General features: G+C 43.8%; 1 protein-coding gene across 4 annotated transcripts in view; it reads left to right on the plus strand.

Annotated features, from left to right (window-relative positions):
* Nucleotides 1-23,003, plus strand: part of LOC135899502 (uncharacterized) — a 530,261-nt gene that overhangs the window by 270,860 nt on the left and 236,398 nt on the right. Inside the window, exon 4 of one of the 4 annotated variants that reach the window (XR_011514090.1) lies at nt 4,443-4,473. The exons of the other annotated variants lie outside the window; for them this stretch is intronic. The gene's annotated coding sequence lies outside the window, so the exon portion shown is untranslated. The remainder of the gene's footprint in view (nt 1-4,442; nt 4,474-23,003) is intronic. 4 annotated transcript variants of the gene reach the window in all.

Here is a 23,003-nt window from a genome sequence, read left to right on the forward strand (position 1 = left end):
AAATAGCACAATCAGTGCAAGTTCACTGCAGTATTGGCTGTAAACTAAGAGCGAAAAAATACAGACACATGGCATAAATGAGACCATTATACATATTTTCAGTCGTTTGGAGGCAGAATGTACTTTTATAGGAAAAAAAATTTTTGCCGAGGTTAAAGACAGATCCCATCGAATCCTGCTGAGTAACCACCTTCCCGAAGCTAACCGTTGTAATCGGTTCTTCAATAATATTAGAATGCATATGGTGACGCAAATTATCAGTCTGCTGCAAGCATGCCCAAACCAAAATTCTTATCTCTACCACAAGCAAGAACAAGCATATATATTTTTAAGTGAATTTGCTTGAAAAAACAAGCTGTTTATTTAACAGTGAGTGTGGCATTTCCCAAACATCACTCCGACATACATGTTAGAACGAAAGAGGATGGCTGACTATCTTTCGCTGCATAATGAGCGCTGACGTGGAAGAACGTGGAAGAAATGTCTCTTCTGTCTATAATCTGAAGTGTTCTATAATAATAAAAAAACAAGAACAAGATTATCAATGGTATGGTATGGTATGGTATGGTAAAACTTTATTAATTAAAGTCCTGCAGATCGTGAGTCTTCACGAAGCGGGCCGCTCCCACGTGGGAACCGGAAGGCCGAGCCTCTCGGCCGCATCGTGGGCCTGCTGGACAGCCCAGAGTTGGTCAGCCAGAAGAGGGCTGCGGAGAACCGCCTCCCATCTGGCCGAGCTGTTAGCGATGATAGAGCGTGACCGAGCACACCGCCAGAGCATATGGTCTAACGTGGCTATATCTCCACAATCGTGGCAGGTAGCGTTGGTGTAAGTATGCGGATAGATTTTATTTAAGAGCGATGGATTCGGATAGGTATTCGTTTGTAGTAGACGGAGCGTTAATGCTTGAGCTCTATTGAGGCGCGGATGAGGAACAAAGTAGGTTCTACGGCTGAGATAGTAGTGTTTAGTTATCTCGTTGTAGGTGGAGGGCGTGTCCCTGTTCTCTAGTGAGTCGGCTTCCGATTGGTCGAGGGTAGCGCGGTGGGCAAGTTCACGCGCAGACCCGTGAGCCGACTCATTGAGGTTGGGAGGAGCACCCTTTATCTGACCCTGATGTGCCGGAAACCAATAAATGAAGTGGTGCGTGATTGCCTTGCCCCCAAGAAGTCTGAGGGCCTGTTTGGAAATGGTGCCTTTTTCAAATGCTCTGACTGCAGATCTTGAATCACTATAGATGGCATCCCGTGAGCTATCTAGCAGGGCTAGTGCAATAGCCATTTGTTCAGCTATTTCGGAGTCCCTCGTCCGAACCGAGGCAGCATTGGTGATTCCTTGGCGACCATCAACAGTGACGATGGTGAACGCCTGACGTCCCTTACAAGAAGCGGCATCCACAAAGCTGACCTGTCGCTGATCATTGTGTATTTGCCTAAGGAGGTTGGCCGCCCTTGCCCTCCTTCTACCGCGATTATGATCGGGGTGCATGTTCCTAGGTATTGGCGCGACCGTAATGTTCTCACGAATCGACGGAGGAACGTCAGAGAACTCTTCTGCTACTCTATCGGGGTGATATCCGAGTTCCTGCAAGATAGATCTCCCTGCCTTCGTTGTTGTGAGGCGAGATAGCTGTGCGCGCTCCTGGGCCTCTGCGATCTCTTCAAGAGTGTTATGAATGCCAAGCTGCATTAATCGCTCTGTACAAGTGTATACGGGTAACCCGAGAACCCGTTTGGTAATCTTCCTAAGCTGTGCATTCAGTTTATCCCTCTCTGCCCGTTTCCATCGATGCATGGCTGCCACGTATCTAAAGTGGCACAGAACGAAGGCATGCATTAGTCGAATGAGGTTATCCTCCTTGAGTCCATGATGCCGATTTGATACTCTCCTGACTAAACGAACAGCACTTTCAGTTTTAGTAATTAGCTTGCGTATAGTCTTGCCATTTGTACCCCCTGACTCAACGATCATGCCCAAGACCTTGATTGAATCGACTTTGGGTATACGACAACCGGTTTTTGTACATAAGTTAATATCTTTGTCTTCTAACGATGTCCATCCCTTGGGCCTTGGACCGCGTTTCTTGGGACTATACAACAAAAGTTCCGACTTCAAGGGGGAGCATCTGAGACCGGTGGGTTCTAGATAGGTTTCAATAGTGTCTATTGCCTCCTGTAAGGCGCCCTCAACCTGACCGTCATTGCCTCCTGTGCACCATATAGTTATATCGTCAATAGACAAAGAAAATTCAATTTACATTGTATAAGGCCGAAGTACACGATGCTATAGCTTCCCTTTAAACAAAATAGTTTAGCAATAGCTTGACAAATTAAAGGATGGGTTCGTCAGCATTAAACGGGGCGACTGACTAAAGCCGCATTTTGACTACAATTGAGACATTATTACTTCACTTCACATTTCCCAGCGGGGGCTTTTATTTTCTTTATGAAGATGAATATTTTGTGCGACAGAAAACAAACGTACAAAAGACGATGGAAGCAAGAATGCGCTAGTACCACATAACCTTAAATGACGCCTCAGGCAGGGACAAAAGGAAATCAAGACGTAAGAAACTGTTGAAAAGGCCCACGTCTGAAAGAGGGGCACCCGGCTTTCACGATTTATCATCATGCCCAGCCAAAACGTCCTGGCAATGATTTCATTTCATTTCCTTCTCGTTTTCAGTTTCCTTCGTGTTCCGTTAACATGGCGTTGCTCTTCTTTATTCCAGAAGTAATTCTGGAAGAGAAACTGTTTTCGAGTCTAAAGAGCCTTTGTCGCCTAAAAGCAGATATTTTTAATACTTCGATATGCTTCCCACTTCTTCCTACCACTCTTCTCTTCTTTGTCTCCTCCTGGGGTTTCAGAGAACGTTTTGCGACAAGACATACAGACACACATGTACGACATACGTATTACTTTCTTCAACTTGACATCTTGTATGAATATTATTTTTCTTATTTTTATAGCGCACTACGAGCTAACAGTGACAGAAGAAGTAGCATTAGGCTCGACGCTATCCGTGAAATTGCAGTGGGAATTATAGAGTAAAGAAAACAAAGTTAAGTGACCCTTGGTGGCAGAAAACTCGCCGTCAATTTGTGAAGGCGTGCTGATCAATACGAATCGATCAACGATAGAAATTTACGAAGGCTTTTCCTCAATTTTTTCGTTTTCTTCGTCTACTTTGGGGCCGTATTTAGAGAAAAATAGTTGGTGAAAAGTTCTGCAGCGTAATCGTCATGGATTTCGCATTTTGAATACAAGCCACAACTTTTAATGCTGCATTATTCCATTTCAGTAGTGAGAGGCATATCTGCAGTACACCTTAACGTGACAAACGTCATCCTCATGGTGCCACATCTAACACGGAATGTGTCGCATAAATTAACTGTGGAAGCCTAATGCCTGAAAAATGATAAGCCAGAACTACAAAAAAGATGCCTGCAGCAGTACCGCTACTAATATTCACTTTACTTTTGAAAGACATTGGAAACAAGGAGCCTTACTTCAGAAGCAGTCAAAGCAGCTTTGGTTATGTTGAAATGCTCGAATTTAAAGCTTGTATCTTTTGACAAGTACGTTATTGTACAAATAAATGTGGAAAACCATCATAACTACTCAGCCGGTCTCGCGTTGTCTTCTTTGCAGTTCACCTTAAAAATCGTCTAGAAATCGTCTTTTTTGTACCTGATTTCTTAAGCTTAATTTAACTTTCAGGGAGAAAACGTTTTGAATCATCTCCCAAACATTTGTCACACTTGTTTCAACCTTGGCTTCGACAGCTCCAATAGACAACATACTTCAGAAAGAAGTGAAGAAGCAAAATAGTGGGTTTAAAGCTAATGCATTTTGTCGTAGTCGATGTATAGCGGCGATCTAGTGACGCAACCTATCCTTTATATATGCCCATCACCCGACCGTGCCCTCTGCAAATGATGTTTTGCGCACAAGCTATTTGAGGTTAGGTGAAGCACCTTTAGCAGGCATTTGATTCGATGAGATGCGTACAGCGGCATCTCAAGATGCTTTTCTTTCGAATCCTATAGCTCACATCTTTCGCTAAGGAGTACGACCCACGTTCACGTTGCTCTCATAACTTACCTATCATTAGGGCAGTTTCTACGTTAAGAGATAGCAGAGAGAGATAGACAAATAAAAGCAGAACGAGGAAATTTAAATCAAAAACAATAAACTAATTTTTTATGCGCTTCAAGTTTCCGAGCATAGTGTGAGCTTCAAGGTCACTATATGAATATGTAGCTAATTGGATAAAGAGCTTCATAGTGTACTTGATACTCTTGCCTATAAAATAGTTTATATATGCGAGGTTGACGTAAATAAAAAGGAAACAAACACGTTTCGCTGTTTGGGGACGGTTCTCTACATCTCCTATTACTATTTCTCTACTCATGAAACATTTTTGGTTTCTTGTTCCCAGCACGCGCAACCTGAGTGCCGCCCCTGCAAATGTAAGCCAGCTTTATTGCAACACCTTTTTGTGGCGCTATTTGCTGTTGGTGTCTGCTTTACAACAGACGCGTTATTCTGCGCAGTTACTCTCAACGGAGGAAGTGGAGAGGAGGGAATTTGGAAAGCTCGCGCAGGCCATGCGAATTCGAAGCAAGAAAGTAGGCAGCATAGATTGCGCACTTCAGGCAACCATTCTGTTAAATTGACGTGGTACATAGGATAACAAAGGCTTGCCTGATATGTGAAATTTGATAGCGGAAGACCGACGCGCTAAAGGGGGTTTTTGCTTGAGCTTAACACACGTCCCTCGCTGTGTAGCTCGTCCTACTTCTCCCCCACTCTGTTTACACCAAGTCACTGTGCACTAGCCAACGCTGTTCATTTCAGTTTATTCCTGGATTTCACTTTGTTTTTCACTGCTATTGGTTCTACGAACATTGTGGTCTTAATATGCTGCAGATTTTCATATCAAAGTCACATACCAGCAAATACTGCGCTTTATTCTAAGATCTTTCTTGAATTGATCAAGTTACAGTAGGCTTAACTATATGAAACTCATGTACTTTTTTATGCCTAATGTTTGGCAATCCGCGTTTCCTGAAACTAGTATTTGTATGGTAAAACCATCGGGTTATCTATTTCCTAAGCTCGGTTATATTCCTCTGCAATAAACTGTTCCTAAAAAAACATACTTGCTTCTGACTATTGCGGATTCTTCGCTGCTATTTTTCGGGCGCAATAAGTATGCATTTGCGAAGCACAGGAAAGTAAAATTTAGTTCCTAGCCAGTAAGCAGAATCTTGTTTTAAGCGCAGCCTCAAAACTATCACATTAGGGCTTAGCGGTACTCGTATGAGCGAAGGTTCTAGAACTCGACAGAAGATGTACATCGCGAAGGAATACAATTTGAGTTCAATTTTCCGCTTCCACATCTCTAAGCACGGTTCGAAAATTGGTTTTTCATTCCTCTGTTCGTTGCGAAAGTAAGAAAACGATTTCGGAGACTGGTCAATGACCTCGCACAGCACGCGTAATACCCGCAGCGAACAAAAGAATTCCGACAACCACGGAGCACATGCTTGCGCCCCAGGTGTCGCGTATGACTCACGTCGTCTGGAATGGCAAAACCTGCGTGTAACAAACCGCATAACAGACCGCGTGGCTCTTAAGCGGTTGAAAAAGTAACCATCACACAGAAAGCCAGAGCGTTGATGAGGCCTGGTTTGTTATTCGCATTTCAGCAAGAAGTAAAAGAATGTGCTGCGGTAGTTTGTAGTAATTTCCTGTGCGGCAAGCTCCCTCTGTCTCTCTTTTTCAAAGCGTGCCTTTTCTGAACGATAACGCGCCGCAATATCATAAAATGTACATTGCGAAGTGTTTTTTGTTTTCTGTAGTAAATAAGGCTGCACTGAATATTTGCTCCTAACGGTGCTGCTACCGGCTTACGACTGCAGGAAGGGGGCGACAGCACAATGTGAACCCACGTTATCAGCAACGCGTACGATCGAGGCTTGAGCGCTAAAAGAACCAAGGCGTCGTTTGGTTGCTACCATTGTGGGCTTTGAAAAGCGGACCTTACGCTTGCCGTTCATAGAGTATACAAAGGAAACCGCATTCTGCAGGCCGTTATGACTGCGTATACATAGGGCATACTTGCTTTTTATCTGTTATTGGCATTTCTCCGCTGGTGGTTTATGTTTATTCGAGCAATGGGTAGGGCCAAGACTCTATATACCGAACAGGTATGTTGTATACTCACAGATTTCTCTGCCTCGTTCGTTAAGTTTTATTGTTGTGCATATCCCACGAAAGTCTCATTCAAGTCCAGCATGCATCCGATGGCCATTGGATGCGGCACAGCTACATGAATAAGATAGAAATGAAGAAAAAAAAGAACACCTTCCATCGAATGTGAGATCACGAGAGAACTTTCGCCCGCGGATGGGATGGTATTGATACCAACAGAGCAGCGAAAAAAAAGTTCAAATGTGGAATCGATGTTTTCCTGGACGAAAGCCTTCTTCGAGCGCCTCAGTATTTGACTACCCACTCTACATTTTTCAGCGTGTTTTTCTTTGCGTCGATGCAGCATTGAAAGGCGCCTTCATGAACAGCACTCCTTCGTGCGATGAATAACGTGCGGTAAAGGGAGCACAATTATGTAAACTCTACGGTACTATCAACGTCGGTGCCTTGACTAGGCACCGATGCAACTGTGATGCTTTAAAGCCACCTTTTGACCGATTGCACTTGAAGCAGTTGCAGTAAGAGGCGATAAAATAAATTTTAAAGCACGTAATCCTGACATGCTGGCGTCCTTTTAAAGCGCAGCTTTCTGTCAAAAACTCTCCCGGACTTCTATGACCTTGGCTGCTGGGTGTTGCTGTCCTGCCGAATAGCTAATACTGAAAAAAAAACATTATTACGTGCATAATGGTGACATCGAACCTCAGTCGCTCGGCACTGCAGCCCGATGCTGCAGGCCGATGCCCGATTAGGTCACTATCGCATTTTGTTCTTCGATAGCATTTATGACATCATGTAGATACAAGGATCATACTATACGCGAGAAACGTGCAAGCACTAGCCAGCACAATTCATTGCCTAGGAAGGACATATAAGTCACGTTGAACACACCGTGCATCACACAAACGCTACAACCAGCTTTGAACTTTAAACAAAGCGGCAACAACAAGCAACTTACCAAGAGGTGGTACCAGTCTGGTTGAGAACATGGAAAGTCATACATGCGTTTCAAGTGTCCAGTCATTACAGAATACTGAAATTGCGACGAACTAACAGGTTCAGCGTTTTGGCACAACATGCGTGGCTTCCATAAGCTGTGTAGTCCAAGTAGAAAAAACAGATCAAATGGCACGTCTTCACTGTTGGATGCAAACTAGTATCGAATGGTATGCTGATTCAAAATGAAATCTTTCTTAAGAGTTGGCTGAAGCACATCCCAAAATAATTCTGCACCAATACAACTTATGAAGCAATGCTCTATAGTCTCGGGTACGTCGCAACGGCGACAATTCAGAATGTATGTTTTTTTTTTCAATTTGTTCATGTATGGGAGTCCCCCTGACAATTTCTAACTTTGGAGCTCCCTGTGTAGTGCTAATTTTGTATACAATTCTTTGTACAACTGGCGTTGTTGATGAATAAACTTGAACTTGAACTTAAATGCCTTCTTTCTGCAACGATGTTTTCACAGGTAACGTTTCCCTGTGAAACTTTAAGAAAAAAAGTTTTAGTAGACGGGGGGAAAAGCATTTGCGGACTTGCTGAAGTACGTCATGCATGGGGAGACTGGAAAATGTAGAATGGCAAAGGGGGAAGTGGGCAAATTATTGGTATCAAATCTTTATAGAGTTGCTTTCTGGACGCTGTATAGAGGTACTTAGTAGAAAACCGAACCAAGAGGAATGGCACAGCGACATATACTTCAAACATAAAACACCACGAATAAGATCGTTCAGTATATTGGAAAGAAACTACCAGGTTGGATAAAGCATTGACTAAGTTACTTGCAAGAATGATCGTAGTATTGGGTGTAAAATATGGTGAAACAGAAGAAATAACAATATCTCTCACAAATATATGTACCAGATCAAGTCCACCAGCACATATGGATTTAAAGATATTATCTTGCCTCATGGGCTCATAGACCGAAGAGAACTCAAAGGTAGCAAATATTCTATAAAAACCTTGAATTGCAGTCCGGGCGCAATGAAGTATATGGGGTACACAAAATATTTTCTTAGTAAGAAACAAATCACAAGCAGCTGCTCTAGCAAATATAGAAGGATGGTGTGGCGTAAAAATATCCGCATGGCGTTGAAGGTCTGGCACACGCTTTGGCCAGAAATGTGCACAAAGCTTATACACATCAAGGGGAGCATCAAAATACTTAGGTGGTGTAGTTATTCGCTCTATACCACCGTAATGAATCCGTGTACATACCCATAAATCAAACCGAAGGCTTGGGCTTTCTGGCTACTTTATCTGTGCACTAGAAGCCATAGCATATTTTTCATTAAGCGATTGAACTTTGTTAATGCTCGGTTTGTCTGAGCGGACAAAGACTCTAAACGTCTACATTAGTCAATGATTTGACTTCTGAGCCCAAAATTATAATATCATGTATATCACTCCATTTTAGAATGCTTATGTACAATGGCTCTAAATCAGAGACAAGTAGAAGTGGCCATCAAGGGCAGCCCTGTTTTAGAGAGGAAAGAATAGGCACTGGCTAGGACAGGTCACTATTACCAGTGATAATGGTAGAACTGTTAGCGCAGCACATGTGAGCACCTTCGTAAACAACGGGGCCAAGAGTAACGTATTCCAAACGTTTGAAAAAGGAGGCGTGGTTCGGCCAGTCAAATGCGTTTGCTAAATTGATCTGAAGCAGCGCAAAATGGTCGCAGTGGGTGTGAGCAATATTGAAGTTGTGTTCGGACTAGATGTAAGTTAGTTTGTTTGAAACGGTATTTTATACCGCACGTCTTTTGACGTCAAATACGTCACGACATTGCATGCTGCAGTCGACTAGGTAAGACGTATGCAGAAATTTTGTAGTCTAAATTCATCAGCATAATGGGTCTATAGCATTCTACGGACCGTAGTTTTTCTTTCTCACTATATGTAGGGATTAGAATAACATGACTTTTGGTAAATGATCGTGATAGGCAATCTGCATCAAAAGTAGCAGTGAGAACTTCAATGAAAAAGCATTTATTTAAATTTAAAGGCTTTATAAAAAATCATGAGGCATTCCACAGTGAACGTAGTTGACCAGCGAAGCTGGTTAGCACCCGACATGAAGGCGACACATAATTTTGAATGAAGGTACGAACTCAATTATCATATTGACGGGTGGTAATCTTGACGAAAGGTACGCACACTCATTCATTGTTCTGGTCGGTGGTCATTATTTCACTCGCAACTGCAATCATATTCTTTGATAATGCCAAATCGATGCACGTACGCCGCTGGGTGTTCGGTTGGGCCAAATCGGTGTGGCATCGCAAGGGATATGTTTGCAACACGGAACGCGTAAACCGCTCCCTTTTCGGTACCGACACATCCACATTGAAATCACCGACAACAACAGGGGTAATGTCATCGTAGCTAATTGACACAAAGTGAGTAGCCATGAAGCTTACGTTACTATGAGTCATGGCATTCTTTTGCTTGCTTGCGGGGGTATGAGCCATTGATGATGATAGTTTTCGACATGCCGTTCTGTATGTTGTATGCATCATTAGAAAGAATTCAAGCACTGTTCGCTTCACTTTACCGAGTGTTTGTAGCCTTTGCCTAACGCGGCTATGATATCATTTGAATATGCACCAGGCATTTCTTATTGCAGCAAATGAAGTTCATAATGACTTTCCCGCATCATTTTTTCTTTGCCCATCTGGAAAAACGACGTGATGGAGCTAACTGCATAGCTAAGTTTCGAATTTTCAGTTTAAACGTGTCCCAAGCTGCAAATAAGCGTAAATTCTTATAAAAGCTAGATGTTAGCAATGAGCGCATTTGATATATGAAGCTTTTAATGGTAATTAGGCTTTAAGTTAGCTTCCATAGCTTAAGTTAGCGCTTAAAATTAGTGCGACTATTATCACCAAACCGCACGACCACCACCATGGTCAGTGAATGAAATAGGTTGCACTTCACATGAAATGCGGCAAGTTAAGAGTGCTGAAGAAACATATTCGCGATCTAGGCGAGCATGAGAACGCCTTTGGAAATGTGTGTAGGAGTAGCGACTCCTGTTGCAGAAGACCAGATATTATTAAGGCAAGCCTTGTCAGTGATGCATGCTAGTACTTCAGTACAGTGCTGTTCACCCTACTAGCTGACTAGCACGGGCCAGATGGAGTGCATGCACTATTAAGCTCTCCCATGAGAACGACAGAGCGAGCGCAATATAGCAGGTTGACCGTAGCTTCAGAAAACTTAATTCGATTAGCTTCATCCTTGAAAGCATAAACATTGACGACACGCCACAGCACATCATGCAATTGAAAAGCGCTACTTATGAAGCGGCCTTGGCTGTCGATGTTATAAATAATTCAAGAAAAAAGAATATTTTTCTTTAAAAACAGATAACTGGCCCATAGGCCAATAGAATGGCAAGCGCAAACAAAGTAACCAGTGAGAAAACGCTGCAGGGCACTATACTGGTGATATCATCGCTCTCTAACTTTGTCGCCTGAATGGGGACAAAGTGAAAGCGGCCATGAGATGGTAATCTGCGCAACTGTACCTGCTTCTGTTGAGAGCTCAGCCTTCGTACAGCAGCTGTTACAGCACCATGGTGGCTAAACATTTTTGAAATATTGCATCGAGTTTGGTGCTGCCTCTCGAGAGGCGACACCTGGGTTCTTGACCTTGGTCATCGAGAACCTCTCATCTTAGATGCTTTACGACGAAGTCCTTGCAAGGCAATGTCTCTGGCTTTCGTCTTCTCCCCTGACTTTGTCTCATGCAAGCTTCGGTGCTTTGCCACCACACCAGCACCAGGCGTATTTTCAATAAGATTTTCGATTGCTAGGCGGTGGCCCAGCACCCTGCAAAGCAAGCGATGGCACGTTACAGGCATGTACATCACAAATTTCTTGTGGCGGGAGTCATGACACGGTAGAAGTAGTCACCACATCTTCCTGCGGACGGTGGACGGTCTGCACAGCTTCAGACCATTCCTCTTGCGATGGTGCATGGTCCGAAAGCGCAGTTGGTGTATAACTCCGCTTACTTGCTGCTTAGTAAACGGGGATGTACCTTGAGCCCCATATGTCGTTGATCCGATGGCTCCGGAACGCGTCCTCAGGGGGACGCGTGCCGCACCAGAGCTTGTCGGCATACGTCAAAGCTGAGTGTCCAAATCGGCGACAGTAACCACCAGGAGGTGTACGACACTGACGGCATATCTGTCTAACTTAATTACAGCGAACACAGAGTGGTGAAACAGCCCGAAACTGCCCAATAGAGCTGATCACTTTAACGTCAGTGGTGTTACGTAGATCATCTCCGAATCTCTGAGACCATGGTCGTGACATGGATGTCCAGCAAGGTTGGCATTAAGGAAGGCGGAATTCATTACAAGCTTACCCATAGGTAAAGGGGGAAGTACAGTCCAGTAACTATTACTGCTGGCTGACGCGTGAGTAGCGCCTCGGCCCAAGGCCGATTGAGCCTTTTCGGTGGGGCGCATCGGGGAACACAGCCGTTCGAAACAGTGTCTTCTTCATCTGCCACTATTGCCTGAATGCTTCTACCGCTCCAAAGCGAACAAGCTCATTTAGATGACCCTGTGTGTTACATTGCGTAATACGGATGCGCAAATTAAAGCACATTCGGGAGCGCCAGTTCCCCTTACGCCAAAGGCGCAGGAATGAAACGAGTAAATTCAGTGCATTTGATTACCCCTTTCCCGAAGGCTTTGCTTCAGATACATACGATGATGTGCGTTGGATCTGCATATATTTTTTAACTTGATGTTTCTCAGGAAATAAATATACTTGCAAGATAAACGCGCTTAGCCCAATTTACGCACATTACTAGATGTTTCTCTGTGCAACAATTATACCAAGTTTCCCCAACAATCTGCAGACGTGTTTTCAAAGATGCACCGTATGTGCTCCACAATTCTTGCACCCACACTAGCACCTATTTTTGCTATTATCTGTGTTTGCATACAGACCGAACAGTTCCAATTGACGGAATTGAATCCTTTCGGCTTCAATAACTGCAAGGATATAAAGCTTCCCATTTTTATCACTAAGCTCGACGTTCATCTCAAAGAGCGCGTGAGATTTTTTTCTAGGATGAAATTGCCTTTTGTGTCTTTTTTAATGTTTCAGTTGGTTAAGTAACGTATTTTCGAAGTCAGGCCTAATCTGAATGAATGATTCTGGGGTATAATTTACAGCAAAGGAAGAGAGCGAGGGAGGATAAGGATGTTCAACCAAAGTGGAAATGTGCATTGCATTTATGTACTTTTCCACGGCTTGTGCAGCGATTAATTGAAATAAGGAGAAACAGGACTGTGTTTTCAATCTCTCAAGACAAGTTAGGGGGCTAGTTCTCGTCGGATGCGGCAGACAGAAATAAAATCTCAAACTTTATAATTATGGTTGTCTTCTATAGACAAGCAAAAAAAAAGCGTTCTTATTCTAAGCTTTAGCCAAAGTCAAACCGAGAGATAAATTGTTGTGAGCTCAGTCACTGCTGTAAATGACGGAACGAGATATTCCCTCCGAGTATAGTTTTTAATGAAAGCAGAAGACACCTTCTATACAAGTCAGTGCACCACAACGCCGCAGAAGCAAGCGGTCCTTAATAAATCTCTGATTCCAGATAATCCTTCTCAGAGCGAGGCTCAGCGTCAGTGCCTCTTAGGCTTCCACGAAAACGGATGCCTCTTAATTATGGAGTCTTATCCCGGATAACCCAAACTTAATATTGGCGCTGACGCGTCTCCCTTTCCGTGGGATCAAGATTTCCAGTCGTTAAAATGTACTTCCTTCCCGAAAGTTTGTCATTAATGAGAAGACAGCATTTTACCTGCTCTCATCACTGCGCAGAGTCCAGGTGATTAGCTGATTGCGTTTCCACTCAGTGCGTTAAGCAGGGCTGTCCAATTGCCACCCACTAGGTTTCCTTTAGGCATTATTGCTGCTTAAATGTGACCACCTGCGCAGACAGTGGAGGGTATTAGGTCGTTCAAGCAGATTTCAGCGACTGTCATTTTCATGATCCCTTCTGAAGCTTCAAAGTTGGTCGCGTCTGGACACAGCATTCGAGAAGTTGCATTGACTGCAATCTCTGCAGCACATTTCCGAACTTCCTCAAACTGAGATAACTTGCCCTTACATACATAGGGCCACTCTTTCGAACATTACTGAGAAAGCCGGACGTGTAGTTAATGCCTCATCTTCAATTTTTAGGTTACATTATGCTTCGCTATGTAGATAATAATGTCATTCTGTAACACGGTACCTCCAACGAATACTACTAATTCACGCGATCAGGAAGAAGTAAGCCTCCGTTTTAAGAGGAGCAAATCCAATTTGAGGGATTACTACATTTATACTTCATTAAGCGCTTATGCAACTTTATGCTGGACTCGTGGTTAGTGATAGTCAATCGTTCGTTTTCAATGCATGCTAAGCTAGAGCAATGAATCAATGTCACCAGAAGAACGGACAGGCTCGTGTTCACTGAAATAAAGATCAAACAAAACTAGGAGACATATTAAAGCCAACTAAAGCCTAATGCAACAAATTAAGCTTAATTAGATGGCGATGGCACCCTCGGTAGAAGGAGGGAGGGATGATATTGAGCATGACAGTTGAAGTCGACCATATACATAGTATTACTTTAAAAAGTGATTTTCGTTTTCTGGGAGACACCACGCACAAAGTTCAGCCCTTCTTCACTAGAACATCTCGGTGGGCTAGTTAAAACAATTTCGTTAACGAGATGAACTCAAATAAACAAATGAGTTCACGACACTGAAGGAAATATATGCTGTTAGGCTGCGTGATTCGCGCGGTTTATCCAGAGAGCTTGCAAGGACGTGTAGCATCTTCGGCCGCAGCTTGTTGGCTGTGGCTTTGCTGCTGCTGAACTCGCCTCGGACGCCGCATTTCAGTGGGGTCGAAATGCAAGAACGGTGTTTTAGTTAGCTTTAGGTGCAACGTATAGAACTCCCAGGTGAGCAAAATTAATGCAGCGCCTCTCCCAATGGCATGCGCCATGGTTGTGGTTATGACCAGTAAAACCACAAAAGTTATTTTTTTGAGCGATGCCTGTCATTGGCTCTTTCCCCCTCTCTGCGGGTCGTTTGCATGTTTGTATCTGGATCTTTATGCCATTATAACCGATAGCTGAAGCGGCAGCTGCGGGTTCTTTTAATTATGTCCGAGACTATTTCGCTTTCTCTTCAATTGCATGAATAAGGGAGCTCTTTTATCGTTTTTGCCATGGCGCGTTTCAGAAAGAAAATGTTGCGCCCTCCTGCCTTCTCACGCAAGGTTTCTATGCTAAGATGGTTTTAAGCTTCTAGACTCAAAATAAACAACGAAAAAGGCATCTTCAATACGGCAGCGTTTATTAGCAATCATCTTTACCCTGTGAACGTCTGGGCTTTGGCTTTAATCACGTCGCCTATAACAAGTTTGGCATCGACATGGGCAAGCTCAACGCACCGCAATGGTTCGTTTATGTTATGCAATGGGGGAGCCGAGCTAGGTATGCCCGGTATCTGCTCATCCCGTATTAAGGACTGCTCCAGTGAGTATGCGCTGGAGTAAAACATTTGAGTCGTACATGGGCCGCAGTTAGGGGCTCCGTATTCATGATAGCAGCGTGCATACGTGAGTCGAGAGCTGAGTTGTCCTCGAAGTGATGTCCTCTGCCGAGATGCGCCTAAGTTTCACATTGTGCGTGGAGCATATTTTAGGGGGCGCTTCTGAAGCAGCTGTTCAGATGCATGCATGGTCCAATTCTTGTAGTAACTGAGTCGTTTGTGTGCGCTTGAATACTCACCAGTAACCAGGAAAAACAAAATAGGCGTTCTCCACATGCCGAATGTTCGCATAATGGCGTTGAACTCAGCATGTTAAATATCACCCACGAGAAAGCCAGCTATTGAGTGGGTTGCTGAAAATAAAAAAAGAAAATGCCAATTTGTGAGTGAAAAGTCCGCATTTCTTGGACAAACGTCATCAGCTTGCATTTCCGATTTTATTGTGAATTTCCACCTTGTATGGTCAGGCGTCCAAGATCAGTCGTCAAACGCTTACGTGGATTGTGAAAGCCAAGTTTTTTAATTGGGTGGAATAATTGCCCTGACGGGAGAAGGAAATATAACCGAAGCCATCGACAGCAAGCAATGCGACTTCGTTCGACAAAACATGGCTTTGAGCCGCTGCAGCGGTAACTGTAAATACATTTGCTTAAAACACCCTAGTGCAGCGAACGCAGTGCGTACTAAAGAAATGGACAGTGTTTTCTTGCACGCAAAGAATACGCCAGTGACTGTATTAAGGAATTTTAGCCTGTTAAAGCAACAGTGCGGCAAGGCGAGACACTGTATTGAACGTGTCCGGATTATTTGAAGTACTCGGGTTTTTTCAGCGTGCACCCATCGTGCGAGGGTATTTCTGTTTCGCCCTTATTGGAATGGGGCCGATAATTGAAACCATGGCCTTGCGCTCAGCAGGGATATGCGCCATATGACTCGTCTTGTCGGCGCAGAAGGCTCATAGCAGCAAGTTTACCTTTGTTCATCCGCATGCTATTGCCATCCCAGTAGGCATTGCTGTTCATTCACCGATCAGTTCCATGAAATCATCACTACCCAGAGTTTTTTGCAGTGAGCTACCACCACAATTAAGGCCTAGAAGAGTTAACTAAAAGTTGACGATGGAGTTTTGATAAAAAAGCACGAAAAATATGCACAATACAAAGATGCAAACGAAGATAACGGAGGAATCTCGGAAGAGAGCTGCATTGGTGGAATCTATCATTGTGGTTTAAAAAGCGCGTTTCAAGCGCCTCTTAAAGAAGAAGAAAACGAGCCAGGAGTGAAAAAGCAAATCTAGAAAATGATGAAACTGTGGGCGCGAACACGAGCACATATTTCTGCCTGTTCCAGGATAAGGCTGCGTTGCAGACGGCAAATGCATATCCATAGCAGCACCTCTCTGTACGTATTGTGGCCAGGATGTTTCTACCGGAAGCTATTACATTTCGTTCTTCGCATTGCGAAACATCTGCAGACCGGCTATCCAGTTTCTTTCTTCGTTGCCTTCCTGTCCACTACTGCCTTAAAGGGCGTGCTAGTCTCATTAAATTCTCGGTTTAACCGTGACTGCTCTAAGAGAAGGCTAAAACGCCTATGTGCACTGGAAGCGAGCATACATCTTGATAAGTACCCCATTGGCTTATCCACAATAAATCACCGAATAACACCAAGTCGGTAGTTTAAGATTCACTTCTAAACCAGTTGAAAGACATGAGCAACCGAACTTGTTAATGTCATGAATCAGTCTACGAGGATGGAATTTTCCACGCACTCCGGGCGATGCCTAATATGGAACCGCGACTCCCGTTCTTTACCAATTCGTCGATTTGGGAGCTTACGTCTCCTGAGACGTTCACCAGTGCATGACTCGAGGTTTGTTCATTTCAGAACGCTGCAACTAAGCTCCTAATTTGTGCTCGCAGGCTCGTTTCTATGGTTCTTCCGATTAAAATCCACTTGTCGAATATGTTCACTCGTCCAGTTATCGAATAGAACTTGCGTAATTTGACAGAGCTGTCAGTAGGCACTCTCTTCGGCAATGTACTCTTGCAGTAAGATGTCTTTATTTTAGCGCCACGTTTCATTGCCAAGATTTCCACGAGAAAAGTAATTTGTTTCCTAACTCGATTATCAGGCTGAGCTTGGATCTTGGATCTTGAAGGAGTCGCTTCTATATTTATTACTTCTCTCCACCTTGCGGGTTTCCGCAGAACTACTACGTCAAGCTTGGATCTTGTGCCTTTCAGGACAGGGTTCGCAAACTTTTTGTGCGGTATTCATTAAAATAAAAAACAATCGCCACTTTTTTTACGTGCTGCTTGCGTTGAAAGATCCTTAGCGCAGCAACTGCCGAACGAGATAACAGTGGGGCAGGGATGTCCTAATGTTGTCCTTGCGCTACGTGTCAAAGCACTGCCTTCTTCAGCTCATGTGGCTTCGTAGAACGGCATAACGTTGGAAGCTCTGCGACGAAAATAAATCAGAAAACGGAGTATTGGCTCTTTTGTCGGATGCTGCATATTTTGCCTCGTTTTCGAACCGTTACATGTTTGAAGTCGCTGTACCTTGCAATTCCAAGAGCGAGTAAACGATACACGTAGCCGAATAAGGGAGCAGAAGAGACATACTCAAGCAAAGCACCAGAATTAAAAAGAAACTATACCGGGGGGATTTTTACTGATCGCTAATCCTCAGCGGAAATTGGCTGCCGAAGGTGCGCGAGGGAATGTCGCGTTCCTGCAAAACTTTGGCAGCTGCAACCAAAGCGCAGCGAAAGGAAAGGTGTTCGACTTATTTTATTAAGGTGCCAGCAAAATTATTCTTTCTCTGATTTCACGTGACAATTTCTTGTGAATCTTGTCTAACGCCACGCTACAAAAAACTACACCTTTTAAATTTTGTTTGTTTTGTGCGCATGCAAAACTAAGGTCGAATTTACGAATTACAATTTATAATTCACAAAGTGCGCTTTGCAATTTGCTAGTCGCCTTCGCTATTAGTATGTCCAGTATCATCATTAACTGAAATTTGCTCTTATAGATACAGCGTACGAGCTTTTTGCGAATGGGAGCCCGTCTATCCTTTGCGTTGCAAATTCATAACGAAAATCTGTTTTAATCCATATGGCAGCGGCACCTGATAGATTAGCTAATAAGCAATATAAAGTTGCTTCAGCGAAATAGTGTTATAAAAATATATGTTCTCTTACCATCAGAAAACTTGGTCGCTACATTGGTTCAAGATGAAAGATAGTCGTGAATGGCATTGCAGAACAGTTCGAAACAGGTTGATGTTTTCACCAGCAGTTGTACTCAGTCCAAGTACACGTCGTAACTCCCTGCATAGTCAAACACTTTCAGGATCTGGATGTCTCTGTAAGCAGACTCTAAAAGTGGTAGTCTGTTTCACTGTAGAGTAGAACAGTGAGATGAAAGTTAACGAAATACTGAACTATTTGCACCAAGGCAATCACTCTGTAAATTTGAAAGAACGAAGTCATTACAGAAAAGCAGTCATGCTAAAATACTGTTTTATTGATGCGCCCTTTCATGTTTAAAAGTGTATGCACTAAAAAGTAAAAGCATCAGTAAAATATTGCACCTGTGGATGAAGTCGGTCACTTCTCGTCATTATTGCTCACTCTTCATGCACAAGTCATCTGCAAGTCTATTCTGCGTGAATTTTTTTAAGGTTGAAGGTAGACAACGTGCAATATGAACACAGCACCAAATTATTGTACCTGATGCTGTAGTAGGAATCAGTCGCTGTCTGTTTTTATTTTAAGATACATTGTGTAAAACACCTACCCACGGAAATCTCCTGCCCGCCATCCCACATGCAGCAAAGCGAGAGGTACGTTAGGCTTTAAACCAACACCTAGCTCGCGTGTCGTTCTTTTTCGACGCAGTTGAATTCACGGAAAAAGTGTCTTTCCAAACATTGTGCTCTCCGTCCATGTACCAAATAGCAACATGGCGGAGTTCACTTCTGCACGTCTTCTCAACACAGTGCGAGTTTCAGGTCGTACCCTGGATCAGAAATACGGAAGCCCCTTATCGTGGGACTATTCTTCAGAGTGAATCCGAAGACTCCCTTATATGCTAGCAGTCTGCACACCTTGTGCCCTCAGTATTTTGAATGACAGCGGCGTCAGCTTTGGTTGTTATTCTCCTTAGTAAAGATGAATAACAAGCAAAATCAATTCATTCGGGGAGAAAAGAAGGTACATTAGGAGGAGGATTACATATTTTCAAGGGGTTTTGTATAATGAGTGATGGTGAAGGCTCTATAGTTTGCTGTAAGGAGCGATAGCTTGCTGTTTTGTTCTTGTTTTCGTCTACATTTTATGCCACCGTATTTATATTATTTCTCGGGCCTCGTTTACCTGTAATTTTGCTTTTAAAATTTGCAGTAAGATCACTTTCTTGTACCCGCCGCCACTGCTCAGTGGTTATGCACGAGGTCGAGGGATCAAATCCCGGCCACGGCGGCCGCATTTCGATGGGGGCGAAATGCGAAAACACCCGTGTACTTAGACTTAGGTGCACGTTAAAGAACCCCAGGTAGTCGAAATTTCTGGAGCCCTCGACTACGGCGTGCCTCAAAATCAGAAAGTGGTTTTGGCACGTAAAACCCCATAATTTAATTAACTTTCTTGTCGGAGACTTAGCTTATCTGGCGTAAGAATGGGGGGAGCCCGTTTTGTCGCTTGTAAATATCTGTAGCAGCTTGACATGTGAACGCGTTGCTTCTTCACTCTGCATTGGTGAATGTGTACGAACTACATGTATCATTACAGATTGAATTACTCATGAAGGTTCTCACCTTAGTGAGGAAGAAAGAAACTTCTGCTGGTATGGTAGAGGGACTCCTTCACTGGCCATCATCCCTTTAGGCTTTCGTAAATAGCATGAAAGGACATTCTATAGTTCCTTTCCAGTGGCATAGCCCGGAATTTCGTTTCGGGGGGCTCACGTTGCAGCTCGCCCTCCTCCTTATAGAATTTGTCGTGGGATGCAATACATGAATAATATCTGCACCGCCAAAGATGCTGCAAACGAATTCTTGAACGCTACGCACTGTCAGTACAAGTAAAATATGTATTTTGTTTTCATAAACCAATATATCTGGATGTGCCAAAAATTATGCCGGAAATAACCGATATCAATGCTTCAATGTTTTTTTAATTTATTTTACATAAAAGAAACATATCACGCGAACTTTATATCATACTACATCAATTCGAAACGAGCAAAGCAATGCATGCTGCTCATATGAAAAAGCATAAAGGCGATGAAATGCACAAGCTGAGGACCAATGTTTTAATAGAACTTTCATTCAAGAACTTTGTTTACATTTTTGTACATATGCAATGGCCAGGAAAAATCTCAAGGACACTGTCTTTCGTTCAAATGTATTGCGCAGGAGAAGCTGTCACCGGTCGTGTATTATAAGTAATTGCACCGCAGTTATAGTCGCAACAGAGAGTACATGTAAAAAGCAGGAGTTCTGCAATATATACATTCGAAATGCAAAGATACAATGGAATATCCAAATGCGAAGGCACAGGTTGATAAAGGGAAAACCACTGTCACTGGAAACAACGTTCACTGGATGTATACACAACACCTCGCAACCAGATATTTAAATATACGTATAGATCTCCAGTAAATCTACTGACCTAAGCAAAAGTCGCTGTATATAATACGTCCAGCACGGTGCGTGGTGAACATGTTATCGCCCTTGGACTTTATATAGAACATTACGGGGACGGCGACGGCAGGATTGCGCCTGAAGTGTCAATAAAATATAATAATAATAATTATTATCGGGTTTTACGTGCCAAAACCACTTTCTGATTATGAGACACGCCGTAGTGGATGACTCCGGAAATTTTGACCACCTGGGGTTCTTTAACGTGCACCTAAATCTATGTACACAGGTGTTTTCGCATTATAAAATATAATAAGAGCATTCGGCAAAGGAAGAATCTCGTGGCCCATTACTTTCCGCAAAAGAAGTAACAAAATCGAACTTTCACCATATGACAGTTCGGTGCACCGCAACGTCTTCTTTCTTATTTTTTGCGCGGCGGGGCCACCAAAATGAAAGAAACGTGAAGGAAAGCATGTTGGTAACAATCGAATGCCTATTTTAGGCACCTAATCTGATTACCTAAGGAATATCTAAGAAAACGTGAGGTGCTTGATCCACTGAGAACCATACGCATAGGGCTCGGTATCCTTCACCGGCGAGACCCAAGTCTTTCCGAAGAGATTGCGATAACATCAAGATGACGGTGATGCCCTCAAGCGGTCGCCTTGCAATCCGTCGAGTCCCCATAGCAATGGCGGCAAGCGATCATTGTTTATTTTTCTCGTCTGCTAGCCAGAAATTGTCCAAAACTTTGCCAGGCCAAAGTACACTCGGACAGCGAAATCCGAGCGTGTACCGAAGTGCGCAGCGCGGTTGTCAGGGCAACACGAGAAAAACGCATGCGCTCTGGCTGGCTCTGGTAGCCCGCGAGTAGCGAGAAGAAAATTGAAGAGGTTCAATGTGTCCTCGCGAAAAAAAATCAACGTAAAAAAATAATAAATAAGAACGTATAGTTACTTTTGCTGGCTTTAATGTATTGACAGGGTTGCTTTGGCACAGGTGAAAAAAAACGTTGATATTCTTTTTTGTAATATGGCGGCACTAATGAACCCCCACAACGCTTCTTCTCATAGGGCCTCGCAGCGTGCTTTGTCAAGTTGTCTCATAGTGTGTTGATTTCCCTTGTCTAAATGTATGGTTGGTCCGATGTACGAATGTCATTACACCTTTGGCGTCAAATGTTTATAAGGAGATTGAAATTAAGGAGATTGAAAAATAAGGAGATTGAAATTGAAAATATGAAGCATTACTTTGGAAATGTCAATGCACCTTTCGCATCAAACGTTTAGGAGAACTTTAAAGCCTTATAGTTTCGGAATTTAAATATATGTGCTCCATAGATTCCGTGGCCTCCGCGCGATGCTGCGACGAGACGGCTCGCCATTATAACTCCCTTAAACTTTGTGCTCGCATGTGGCTCCTTGAGCTATGTGACTCCAGTTGCGTGGGCGTTGCAACAGAATCTAGGCCGAATTTGTAATGTTCGCACAGAGATGTGTTTCCTAGTGTGAAAACGATATTGTAGACAAAATCCGGAATGATTTCCGACTTCCGGGGTTGTTTTGGTCGGTGGTGCATGACAGCACGCAAAAAAAAATCGGTGGGGGCTAAGACACCCTAAGCCTTCCCCCGCCCCTCTCCCCTGGTACGCCCGTGTTCCTGGCTGTGTCTATTTATTCTTGCATTGTGATATGAAGTGGAGTTTTGCTCTGGTTAAACACTTGCAGTTAAAAGAGTGCACCACCTAGGCCGACTTGGCCGTGATCTGTATTGGTTAACACTGTGAGAGCTAATCTTTCACACAAATACCTAAGAAAGTGACCGAAGAGATGGCGCCACGGTAGCTTAATTCACGTAGTGCTTTGCCAATTGGCAAAGCACTACGTACGTCGTGCGTGGGATGTGGGTTCCGTCTCTGCCTGCGCCAAGTTACTTCTTCATCTACTTTATTATGCGAAGCATATTACGAGAGCTCAACCCAGCTCCTCAGGCGCGGCGGTGTCGCCATGAAACCATGTGACACCGTGACGTCACGACAGAGGAGAAGTGGCTTTGGCTGAACTCTTGCAAGACGGGCTGGGTGGGAATCGAACCAGGGTCTCCGGAGTGTGGGACGGAGACGCTACCACTGAGCCACGAGTACGATGCTTCAAAGCGGTACAAAAGCGCCTCTAGTGAATGCGGTGTTGCCTTAGAAACGAGCTGTTTCTAAGGCGTGCGTCTCTTGCTCAGGCGCACATTTCGTTGCCGCGCCGAACGCTGCTTTGCTCGACGCTCACCGCGTCCAATGCGGGGCGCGTAGTCGCTGCCCTGTAGCCCACTGTCTTACACCCCTTGGCGGGTCGACGGGAACGCTGTCGCGTTCCACTCTTGAAGGCGAAGCAGTAATGCATGAGTTGTTTCTTCGTCTAGCCGAACCAAATATAGCCAAGCAACAGCAGTTCACCAGGCTAAACAGTGGTTCAACAACTAAAATAAAGGCTAGTATGCTTCGCATCCTGGGCTTAACCTTACCTAAGCCACAGCCATTTTTTTTCCTTGACCTGA

Source organism: Dermacentor albipictus, chromosome 4, assembly GCF_038994185.2.
Source record: "Dermacentor albipictus isolate Rhodes 1998 colony chromosome 4, USDA_Dalb.pri_finalv2, whole genome shotgun sequence".
Classification (NCBI taxonomy): domain Eukaryota; kingdom Metazoa; phylum Arthropoda; class Arachnida; order Ixodida; family Ixodidae; genus Dermacentor; species Dermacentor albipictus.